We start from the raw sequence: 12,248 nt of genomic DNA, 5'->3' as shown, positions 1-12,248 counted from the left end.
AGTCGGGGCACAATAATTGGCCACAAAGGGGTGTCCTGAGTGGTTAGGTTTGTGGACTTTAGGAAGCATGTAGAAGGTAGGAGTGCGGGGAGTGGTAGGGCTGAATAGAGAGACGGACTCCGAGGAGAGGTTCTGGAATGGGCCTAAGGATTTGAATAGTGCGTGGAGATCCTGCTGGATTACTGGAATGGAGTCTTGGTGGCAAGATTTGTAGGTGGAAGTATCTGATAGGTAACATAGTCCTTCCGTATTGCACGGAAAGTTAGTCACTGTCCTCACCCAAGAAACCCTTTCCCTGTACCCATTCCAGCACTACACAGCTGTCATTCCACCACCACACCCAGTCTTTTTATTTCTCTCCTTTTCCAATACTTCCCCCCACCTCCTCCCCACTTCTCCCCTGCGTGCCGTCTAATCTGCAGCACTTCACTGTCTGCCACTCCACCGTACTATCCCTCCCCCTCCCCACCCCAACCTCCTCCTTACCCCCACCCAGTTGTCACTCCCATGATGCACTGGTGCTGCTGCTTGCAGTGTGATTTCAGTTGCCTGAGACCGCACTCATGTGTGTGAGTTGCATTTGCATGAATTTGTGTGTGTGTGTGTGTGTGTGTGTGTGTGTGTGTGTGTGTGTGTCTACTGTTGACGAAGGCCTTAATGGCTGAAAGCTTTAATTGTGAGAGTCTTTTTGTTGTGCCTATCTGCAACTCAGCATCCCTGCTACATGGTGAGTAGCAGCTTTCCTTCTCCTAATATTGTTACATTCCATCCTGGATTTTCCATGGTTTGAAAATCAGTGTTAACTGTCATGCGTTATATAGCACTGAACAGAAGGCTTCAAAATGCATGAACTTACAGGAAAACTTGATGGGTGCCTTGTCGACTGCTCATGCTGTTGCCTGGAGCTGCGGTGAACATGTGCTGTTTGGAACTTGGTCTGCTTTGAACTATTTGCAGCCATCACCACATCAACATGAACATTTGAAGCCTAGTTCCTCAGAGTCTTGTACTTCCTGATGTTCAATCACTTTAATTACATCACTGAGACCAGGATTGTGATACTTTGAAATCGAGGTCATATACTGGTGTCCTCAATGATCTGAATAATTGCATCACAAAGAAATTCATCTTGAAAAGAAGTTTCACAAGTGCAGGTAAATTTACAAATCCATAGTGATGCCCTTGAGGTTGGTGATCCATTCCTTATACCGTTGATTACTGTCATGGCAAGCACAATAGAATTTGAACGAGCAGCAGCTGTTTGGAACTGAGATTGAAAACATTCATCAAGCTTCTTAATGCCATCCTCATAGCATAGGTCACGGAAACAGCTTCCTACATAAGTGGAAAATGTTCATTCCGACCTATGGAATAAAAGGAAAAAGAATGTTGCGTGTCACCTGAGATTTTGTAGGCTGGAATGTGCTTCTCCAGTTTAAGTTTGTACTCCATCCAGAGCCATCCTGTTTTGCATCAAAGGAATAGAAGGAAGGAGGTGGCTCTTGACCTTCGGAATTCTTGCTGCGGTCATAGTTGGCTGCTGGGCTTGTAGTGGATCCGGCAGTCAGTTAATATTCAACAGTACAATTTGTCTTTGTTGGCTCCGAAACTGAAATCCAGTGAGAGGTATATCTCCAGTAATTGACATTTTATACAAAAATTAAGAACATTTTAACTCACAAGAAATCCAAAGAAAAAAATTCAATTATTTTCTAAACTTGCCTGAAAAGGATATTTAATTAATTTGATGTCATTTGAAGTTGCTTGTATTTAATCCAATCCAAATCAATCCTCTCCTCATCACCAGATATGTATGATGTGTACATAGTTCATATGAGGTAGCTGGGCAAACCCTGAACACTCTAAACATTTAATAAATGACTACGAACAATGTGTTGTATACATAACTTTGGATCACTGTCAGTCTCTGTTCCATAATATCTCTGAAATATTTCTCACTATGCGGTCTTGGTAAAATTAGTAAAATTATGAAATATTTGTAGTAGTCTCACTGCTAGTTTTCCAACATCTGAAGAGAAGAGCTCAGTTTGTGTCATCTTAAAAAGATACAAGGATGAATAATTTTTGTACGCTGTGTACTCCGATGGCTTCTGTAGCACCACCTATAGGAATATCAAGCCTCATACATAGCATGGCTCACATTGGCCCTCCTGCTGGCTTGTTTAAATGATGCATCTGCTGTGGAGATGTAGGTGGTATGCTTTGTTTGCTCAACATAGAAACTGTCAATACCTTACCCACCCCAATCTACCTTTTACTGTTCAGTTCATTTATGTTATCTGTGAAGAATGATTTCCACTTCTTTCTGTATGAATATGAGTTCCCCTAATTTTACCATCATGATCATTACATGAGATATATGTAGAAGGAAGTGATATGTTTCTTGAATCATACTTAAACTGGGGATCTTGGGAAGTCAAGAGTGATCTTAATGGGGGTATGACTCCCTGCTGTTTACACAACCTTTCTTCTCTGATGGGAATGTGCTCGCCATACCTGTAACACTTTCTTGCTAACCAAGTAAATCCCTGGCATATCACACCATTCTTCTTTGAGCCTTGTCTGCCTCTCTATTAACCCAACCTAATAAGGCTCTCAGATGGATGAACGGCACTTAACACTTGCTTTATTCCCATGTATTAAACCTTTCACAGTAGCATGTGGACATGGTTGTGAGGGCCTCGTTGTTGTGTTGCAGTCATTCCCCATGGGTGCATTGTTATCATGCCTTGTGTGCTGAATAGTTGCAGTACACTTGACATTATTTGCCTTTTTTTTATTTGAGCTGTAATTAGGCAATGGAAATGTTTAAGTCTGTATACACTGTTTTTATTCATATAATTTTGTTCATTTATTGGATACACATGTAAGTACCTCTCTGTTCACCTTTTCCAATGACCTCTATTTGTCTGTCTCCTACTCCCTCCTCTCTCTGTCTCTCCAACTCTTCCTCCCCACTTTCTCTTTGCCCATTTCCTTTGTCCCCTTTCCTACCATATCTTCATCTTCCACCCTCCGTCCATATCCTCCTCCGCTCTCTCTGCCCATCTCCTCCTCCCCTCCTCATTTTCCACCTAACCATTACATCTCTACATTTCCCACCAGCTTCCTGCATCTCCCTATCCTGCATCTCCCTATCCTCTCCCTCTCACTGTCCATCCCCTCCTCTCTGTCTGTCCATCCCCTCTTCCTCCTATCTCTGTCCACCACCTCCTTCCCACCTCTGATCCATGTCCCCCTTTCTATGTCCATCTCATCAACCTCTCTCTTACTATCCCCCCTCTCTCTTCTCAGCTGTGGCTGTCCATGTGTGTGGCACCTGCAAGAAGTTTTAGAAGACCAGCCTTGTGCAGAGTTTCAACTAGCTGCACAACACACTAGTTGTGCTAGGCAATCTCGATGTCAGAAGACGAAAAACATTTTCATCCATTCTCTGCCCCTATAGCAGGTAGAAGGTCCTAACTCCCACAATGCTGATTCTCAGACAGCAAGCAGTATTTTGCCAAATTTGGTTGAAATCAATCCAGTGCTTTGGGAGGAGACACTCAACATATACACGTACTGGAAAATGGCAGCAAGGGACAGCAAAGGACACCAGGTACTATCTGTATGTATGCCTGGGGGCCTCATGCAACATGTTGAAGAAACTGTTCTGGTAGCTACGGAAGGAACCAGGGTGCAACTAACTGTAGATTGTGACACACACTGGAACAAATGATGCCTGTCGTCTGGACTCTATTGTCATACTAGTGTCATACCAGCAACTGGCAGAGAAGTTTTAGAAGACCAGCCTTGTGCAGAGTTTCAACTAGCTCATAATTTGCAGAATTATCCCCAGAATTCATTGTGGCCATTTTATTTTGAGTCAAGCGGAGGGACTGAACTAGAGACTTCGAAGGTTCTGTGACAAGCTAGGCTGCAACTTCCTGAAATTGCACCATAGTGTTGAAAACTGTAGAATCCCCCTAAGTGAGTCAGGCATGCACTACACATCAGAAGCTGTTTCTCCGGGGTGTGGGGTGCACAAAGGGTTTTTTAGATTAGTTGACTCTCCATCCAATCCACACAATGATAGATGTAGGAAACCTACAAGTATCAGTGTCAGATCAAAAGAAATACCTCCCACAGGTGAGGGTATTAAATTAACCACCAAAGCATTCTCAACAAAGCTCCAGAGTTCAAAGCACTCCTAAAAAGCAATGAACCTCTCATAATACTAGGTAGAAGAAGCTGTTGAAAACTGAAATTGATAGCAGAGAGATATATTTCGAAAGGATGGGCAACTGGGAAAAGGAGGTAACGTGTCTTTTGCAGCAGATAAGAAACTCATATCCACTGAGACAGAAATAGAAACTGCCTGTGAGGTTGTTTTGGCAAGATCCAATATCAGCGGTGGGCATAAAATAATAACTGGATCCATCTATTGTTCACCATATTCATCTCCTGGTGTAACCGATGTAGAGAAAACCTCAGTTCACTTGTATGTAAGTTCCTCAATCATACTGTAATCACCAGTGGAGGCTTTAATCATCTTACAGTCAATTGGGAAAATTATGGTTTTGTTAATGGTGGGCATGGTAAGACATTCTGTGAAGCTTTACTAAATGCCTTCTCTGAAAACTACCTAGAACATATAATTTGGAATGCTACTCATGATGGAAATACATTAGAAGTAATGGCAACAAACAGACCTGATCTGTTTGGGGATGTCCACATCAAAATTAGTATCAGTAACTATGCCATGGTTATGACAACAATGATAACCAAAGTATAAAGGACAACTGTAGTTTGAGTCATGAGTGATGGCAATCGAGGTAAGGCTGCTTCTGCACACCTGCAACATGTATTCTCTGACATCCAATAAGCTTTCAGTGATGCCCTGAGAACTGTGCTGTGGATGTTGTATGCAATGTGAGCATTATATGTGATTGTAGCGAGTTATTTAGTGAATTTTTATTTCTCCTTTTGCGAGTTGTCATGGCTGAGGGTGATGGGAGTGATAAATTCTACACAAGCAAGCAAGAGACATTATTTGTGGATACATGCTTTTGTCAGGCACAAAGCACAGGTATACACCTACTTCAACTGTCACCTGGAACCAGCAACAATGCAATCCCGATCCTTTTCTTGATCTGCACAAACCACCATCATTTGGGGATCTGACAATGAAACAAGCAGAGAGATATATATGTTCAGAAAACTGTATAAAAAAATTGGTAGTGTCACATTTCAGTGAGGAACTTAAAACTTTCAGGACAGGGCAGGAGCATGTAGAGGAACTATGACTCAAGAATAATTGACCATGCACTGGATAGATAGGTACCCAGTAGAACAGATCATTATAGAAGGGGCCCTTCATGGTATACAGTCACTATAAGGAACTTCTAGATGAATTAAATGCATCAAGCTGTCAAGATGATGCTTTAAGCAGTCAGTGGCTACCATAGCAGAATACTGTCAAATGATCTTCCACAAAACTCAAAGAAATTCTGGTCCTATGTACATGCTATTAGTGGGACCAAAGTTGGGGTCTAGCCCACATGCAAATGATACAGCAACTTAAACTGCGGGTAGCAAAGCAAATGCCAAAATATCTAATTCCATTTTCAAATGTTCATTTACAAAGGAAAACCCAGGAGAATGGTCCCAACTTAATCCTTGTACCCCTCAAAAGATGATCAAAGTAAGTATTAATGTCAATGGTGTTGAGAAACAGCTGAAATATTTGTTAGTGAACAAAGCTCCAGGGCACAATGAAATCCCTATCAGATTCTATACTGAATTTGCAGCTGAGTTAGCCCCTGTTCTAACTATAATCTATCAAAGATCCCTTGAACAAAAAACTGTGCCCAGTTTCTGCAAGAAATCTGAAAGAATGGTAGTAGAAGTGATCCACAAAACTACCGTCCAATATCCTTGACATTGATTTGTTTAGAATCGTAGAATGTATTCTGAGCTCAAACATAACGAGTTATCTTGAACAGAATGAACCCCTTATGCCAGCTTGCATGGATTCTGAAAACATCTAACATGTGAAACCCACCTCACACTTTTCTCACATGACATACAGAAAACTTTGGATCAAGGGATGCAGGTAGATGCAGCATTTCTTGATTTCTGAAAAGCATTTGACTCAGTACCAAACCTACACTTATTGTCAAAAGTATAATCATATGGTGTATCAAGTGAAATTTGTGACTGGACCGAGGACTTTTTGCTGTGGAGGATGCAGCATGTTACCTCGGATGGAGAGTCATAATGAGATATAGAAGTAACTTTGGGTGCACACCAGGGAAGTGTGTTGGTACCCTTGTTGTTCATGTTGTGTATTAAATACATTGTAGACAGTATTAATAGCAATATCTGGCTTTTTGCAGATGGTGCATTTATCTATAATGAAGTATCTGTGGAAGAGCTACATAAATATTCAGTCAGATATTGATAATATTTCAAAGTTGTGCATAGCAGCCCATGAATTCTGAGGAAGTGCAGTCAGTCAACAGACTGCTTACAAATCACTTGTGCGACTGGTTCTAGAATATTGCTCAAATGTATGGGACCCATATCAGATAAGACTAATGAGATATTGAACATATACAAACAAGGGCAGCATGAATGGTCACAGGTTTGTTTAATCCGTGGGAAGGTACACTTTGTGATCAAAAGTATCTGGACACCTGGCTGAAAATGACTTACTAGTTTGTGGTGCCCTCCATCGGTAATGTTGGAATTCAATATGGTGTTAGCCCACCCTTAGCCTTGATGACAGCATCCACTCTCGCAGGCATATGTTCAGTCAGGTACTGGTAGGTTTCTTGGGAAATGGCAATCCATTCTTCACGGATTGCTGCACTGAGGAGAGGTATTGATGTTGGTTAGTGAGGCCCGGCACAAAGTTGGCATTCCAAAACAACCCAGAGGTGTGCTATAGGATTCAGGTCAGGATTCTGTGCAGGCCAGTCCATTAAAGGGATGTTATTGTCGTGCAACCACCCTGTCACAGGCCATGCATTATGAACAAGTGCAGTCGCCATCCCCGAATTGCTCTTCAACAGTAGGAAGCAAGAACAGGGTGTATACAACCCGGGACAAGCGGGAGATCCGTGAATTTTTTCATCCGGGAGGAAACCACGAAAAACTGGGGAATTTTGTAGAATTCCGGGAATTTTTCATTGTTTTAGTTTTCTGTTAAATTTTTGTAATTTTCACTGGTAAGAACCGATACTCTAACAAAGGATATTACTGTATTCTGTTACTGCAGAATAACACTTCAACAATAAAACATAAACGAGAGGAAAAAACGAAAATAGCTTAAACTGCAAAGCAAATGCACCATATACAAGAACAACACACAGTCCTCACACAAGCTTGTGCCAACAGCAAAATGTGTCAAAGGCTTTAGGAAGACTATGCAATGCTTCATAACAACAAATTGCCTCCGATGAGCGTGAAGTCACAACCGTTTACATATTATTTCGTTTTAGCAGTTGCGAGCGGGCTCATGCGCTTGTGCAGTTGAGCAGCGTTGTAGTAGTGGTAGGTTCTCCACGGAATGTGGCTGTTGGCTGGGCAAGCAGTCGCAGCAAGCAGCTAGATGCTACCGAGAAAAGGGGGCTCCAAATTCATATTCTAGAGGAAAAAAAAACTTGTTTCACAAAGCGCTTAGCATCCAGCGCACATTGGTCTATCGACTATTCATATGATTTTGAAATGCATCCCTGTTGGTTTTTGAAAATTTTTGAACACATTTTAAGTTGATTTCTGAATGAATCATAAGTTGATTTTTGAATGCATGCATTGTGTATGTGATGTCTCTGTCAGGAGATTGATTGTTTTCAAATGATCAGCATTGTTATAATTAACATAGATTCAGACTACCAGAATGAAAATAAATGACTAACTGGAATAACAGAGGAGAAAGATTATGTATTACCTTCTCGGTGTATCCAAGAAAATGAAATTTTGACAGAAACGTTTTGGCCAGATCGCTACACTAGTTAGGATCAGTTGTACATTCTCCATCTAGCGGCCACGTAAGATCTATTCTGGAAGTAACGTGGAAAATGTGTTGTACGAACATGTAACAATGCCTAAATGGAGAATAATCATGGGATACCTAAACCTGTGATTCTGGCGGGGCTAGTGAATTTAATCGGGAAACAAATTTTGACAATGGCAGGAATTGCTTCAGAATTGGTGATGATAAGATTGTTTGTTAGAAAGAGGAAGGAGAAGAAATGGGGACATCACAAAAGTTATGGAAGAATAACACGATTCCAAATTTTTATAAAAATTTCATAATACTACTTTTCGATCTCATGCTTGAGAAACAGGTGCATATGAATGAAATGTGAAACTATTTCCTAACATAAAGCTTTTTGTTTGTTGTAGGCCTAATAGGCATTTGTTATTGGTACTTCGTGAACTATATTCTGTCGTGTTATAAAAATGACCACTTATGCCAAAACAGTCTTGTTTATTTGGTGTGCTTTACAAAAGTGCTGCAATATTAGAAAGGCCTATTTTGTTTTATCTGGCAGACAGTGACAAAATAAATGTAATCAGATCGAGAAACCACACCAATCTTGGGTATTATTTGTATTAAGAGCTTTTTCAGTATTAGATAACGACATGTAGCAGAATGTTTGACGAACTTCAATGAGGTAATAGATTCTTTCGCAGGAAGGAAGGCACACCATGTAAAGCTGTAACGTGATTAGAGAGAGAAAATTGCTAAGAGCTAAGGATTGAAGAAATGTGTACTTTCTTGCTTGTCTCTTGTCTTTATTGGTTTTATGTGTCCTACATTTAATTTTATGTAACACAAAACAGAAAGTTATTAGGTAATAGGCAATGAAGAGTGCTAATTTTCTGAAGAGTTCTTGTGCTCCCGTTTACAAATAATCCCATTCACTATTAATAGTGAGATTTTTTTTAAGAGAGTCAGGCTGTCAAACCGGCTGACTGGGAGTAGGAGAGGCACCACAGGACATTTCAATTTCCACTTTCTTGAATATAGTTTGATGGCATCTATTACAAAATATACACGTTTCAATACCACAGAGCGAAATACAGTGACGTGCGATAGAAGAATGATGTATGAACAGGCATGGCACTGTACTGTGCCACACTTAAGACCAAACAACATATCTTACATTTCTTCGAACACATATGTATCTTACATTTCCTTGAACACATATGTTTTCTGTTTCAGACTTTTCAAAAAGACGGGCACTACAAGATGAAAATATTTTAGAAAATTTGTGTGTGTGTGGGGGGGGGGGGGGGTTTAAGTATTGACCCAGTTAGCAGATGCCATGTATCTGGAGCAGATGCGCCGAGCAGTCTGAGTTATAGTGGGTAGTCTCCATGTGGCCCATCTTTACATTTAGTGATTTTGTTGTTTCTCCTTCGATTACTCTCACATTAAATGAAAACAAAAAGGATATCTGTGGCTGGGAGCTATCAAGTGAATTAAAATACATTCATAATTACAGAAGGCTAAAATATGTTATTAGTTTCAGATTTTATTTTATTTCCACCTTTCTGACAGTCAAACATTAATCGCCTTGCAGAACAATGAATTTATTTTTGTCTGTGTGCTAAAGAAACTTGACTTTCATTAACCTTTTCCATAGAGGCCGTCAATGTATTTGAAATAAAATGTTTAATTCGACAGTACTGGCTAGTTTCAACTGTTCGCTGCATTTCAAGTGCACGTTTTCATCTGCTAGCACGTATGGCAGTATTCCATAATAAAGAACCAAGCATGGTATAATACAGTACTGGTGCTCCAAGAAAATTTACATCCCAAAAACTGCACTGAGAAGCTTAATATCAGGTCGAGGTCTACTTCATTGGCAATCTGGACATACAAATGTGCACTTTAAGTACGTACTTTAAATGTGCACATTTTAGTATGGTTCATGAAATTCCGATGCTCTTGGAGTATCATCTGATGTCTTGTTTCTTTTATGTCATAATGTATGATCTTTCAGTGTTTTACACGTATGTACATATGGGCTTCCTACGTCATGGTAGCTGCGCAAGCACGTTGTCGCCGTTATCTGCGCGCTATGGCAACTGCTGAAACGAACCTATTTCTAACAGGTTGTGGGAAAATATTGTGAATGGTCATTTGAACAGCGTTACTTTCAAAGTAAAGATCCTTTTACATAAGTTGAAGTATGTGGGAGAATTACCATGATTTCTTAAATCACAGAGCGTTTGACTTTCATTTAAAAATCATCTCTTTGATGACGAGCCATTTAGAATTTCGAACCCTGAAGATCAGACATTTATGTCATTATTAAAAATTTTACAGGTACATTTGTGCGATAAATCTTAAAGTGTAACACGCACAAAAAAGGTCAACATTATATGTGAAAGCTTAGCTTCTCTTGCAGCGTATTAATCTTAGAGACAATATTATATGTGAAAGCTTTGCTTTTCTTGTAGCAGCACTATGTATATTAATTTAAACTATTAACATTCCCTGCTTGTGTATTCGTGCTACTTAATGGTGGAGTTGCAGTTGGCTGACTGCATCATGTGTCCTATACTCTGAATATCCGCTGTCATCGGCTGGCGAGATCACGTGACATGAGCTATGACTGGCTTACAAAAGCGCATCGCAATCTCGATTTCAGTGATTCGGAAAGTAACATGCGGTGTTTGGTGGAATTACAATTTATAACTTCGTAATACGAAAATACGCAGCGTAAATGTTGCTGTACATCAAAGATATTTCCAAAACGTGTCTTTTTCCCTGAGTTTCGTTTTCTAAAGTGCCAGGAAATTCAATGCCCATGTCTAGAACCATAACCATTCAAAGGATTGATAAGTTTTGCAGGGAAAAATATACTGTCACTTACATGGAGAAAGTGTGTTTTCACCCAGGAGAAAGGGTATTTTTAACCAGGATATCTGGGAAAAATCCAGGAATTTCTTTTCCTTGTCTGCGTATATGCCCTGAAGAAGGTGCTTAAAACATCAATGTAGGCCTAAGCTATGATAATGCCATGCAAAACAACAAGGGATGCAAGCCCCATCCTTGAAAAACATGTCCACACCATAACACCACCGCCTCCTAATTTTACTGTTGGCACTACACACGCTGGCAGATGAAGATCACTGGGCATTCACCATATTGGATCAGCATATTGTGTACCATGATTCATCACTCCACACTACGTTTTTCCACTGTTCAATTGACCAATGTTTACACTCCTTACAACAGGCAAAGTGTCATTTGACATTTACTGGCATGATGTGTGGCTTATGAACAGCTGCTCAAACATGAAATCCATATTTTCTCACCTCCCGCCTAACTGTCATAGTACTTACAGTGGATCCTGATGCTGTTTGGAATTCCTGTGGGATGATCTGGATAGATGTCTGCCTATTACACATTACGATCCTCTTCAACTGTCAGAAGTCTCTGTCAGTCAACAGACGAGATCGACCTGTACGCTTTTGTGCTGCATGTGTCTCTTCATGTTTCCACTTTACTATCACATCGGAAACAGTGGACGTAGGGATTGTTAGGAGTGTGGAAATCTTGCATACAGATGTATGACACAAGTGGCACCCAAACACTTGACCACATTCAAAGACCATGAGTTCCGCAGAGCGCCCCTTTCTGCTCTCCCACTATCTCTAATGACTACTGAGGTCGCTGATATGGAGTACCTGGCAGTAGGTGGCAGCACAATGCACCTAATATGAAAAACATGTTTTGGGGGGTGTCCAGATATTTTGATCACATAATGTGTTACAGAGGTACTGAAGAAACTCCAATGGCAGACTCTTGAAGATAGACAACATAAACTATCCTGAGAAAGTCTACTAAAAAAGTTTCATGAACCAGCTTTAAATGATGACTCTAGGCATATGCTGCAACTCTATACATACTGCTCACATAGGGATTGTGAAAATAAGATCAGAATAATTGCGTCACACCAGAGGAATGCAAACAATAATTCTTTCTGTGCCCCATACTTGTATGGAATGGGTAGAATCCCTAATAACCAGTATAATGGACATACCCTCTGCACATGCACTTCATGGTGGTTTGCACAATATGGATATAGATGTAGATAGATACATCCTATATATATATATGATACTAGCCTTTTTTCCTGGGGCTTTCCTAGCGTATGTGTGTCACACATGTAATGCACACATCTCCTCTTCCCCTTTTCTGGGTCCACCTGTTCATCCCCATC

At 40.4% G+C, this 12,248-nt stretch overlaps 1 long non-coding RNA gene across 2 annotated transcripts in view; it reads right to left on the bottom strand.

Annotated features, from left to right (window-relative positions):
• The window catches only part of LOC126334720 (uncharacterized), a 29,505-nt gene extending 27,900 nt beyond the window's left edge, over positions 1-1,605 (bottom strand). Inside the window, exon 1 of one of the 2 annotated variants that reach the window (XR_007564773.1) lies at positions 1,401-1,605. This is a non-coding gene — a long non-coding RNA (uncharacterized LOC126334720). Of the gene's footprint in view, positions 1-856; positions 1,010-1,400 lie in introns of those variants that run through there. The other variant, XR_007564774.1, reaches the window with a different exon arrangement.
• Between the last annotated feature and the right edge of the window lie 10,643 nt (positions 1,606-12,248).

The sequence above is a fragment of the Schistocerca gregaria genome, chromosome 2 (genome assembly GCF_023897955.1).
Source record: "Schistocerca gregaria isolate iqSchGreg1 chromosome 2, iqSchGreg1.2, whole genome shotgun sequence".
Classification (NCBI taxonomy): Eukaryota; Metazoa; Arthropoda; class Insecta; order Orthoptera; family Acrididae; genus Schistocerca; species Schistocerca gregaria.
The sequence above is the reverse complement of the archived record's forward strand: the minus strand, read 5'-3'. Positions and strand labels throughout refer to the sequence as shown.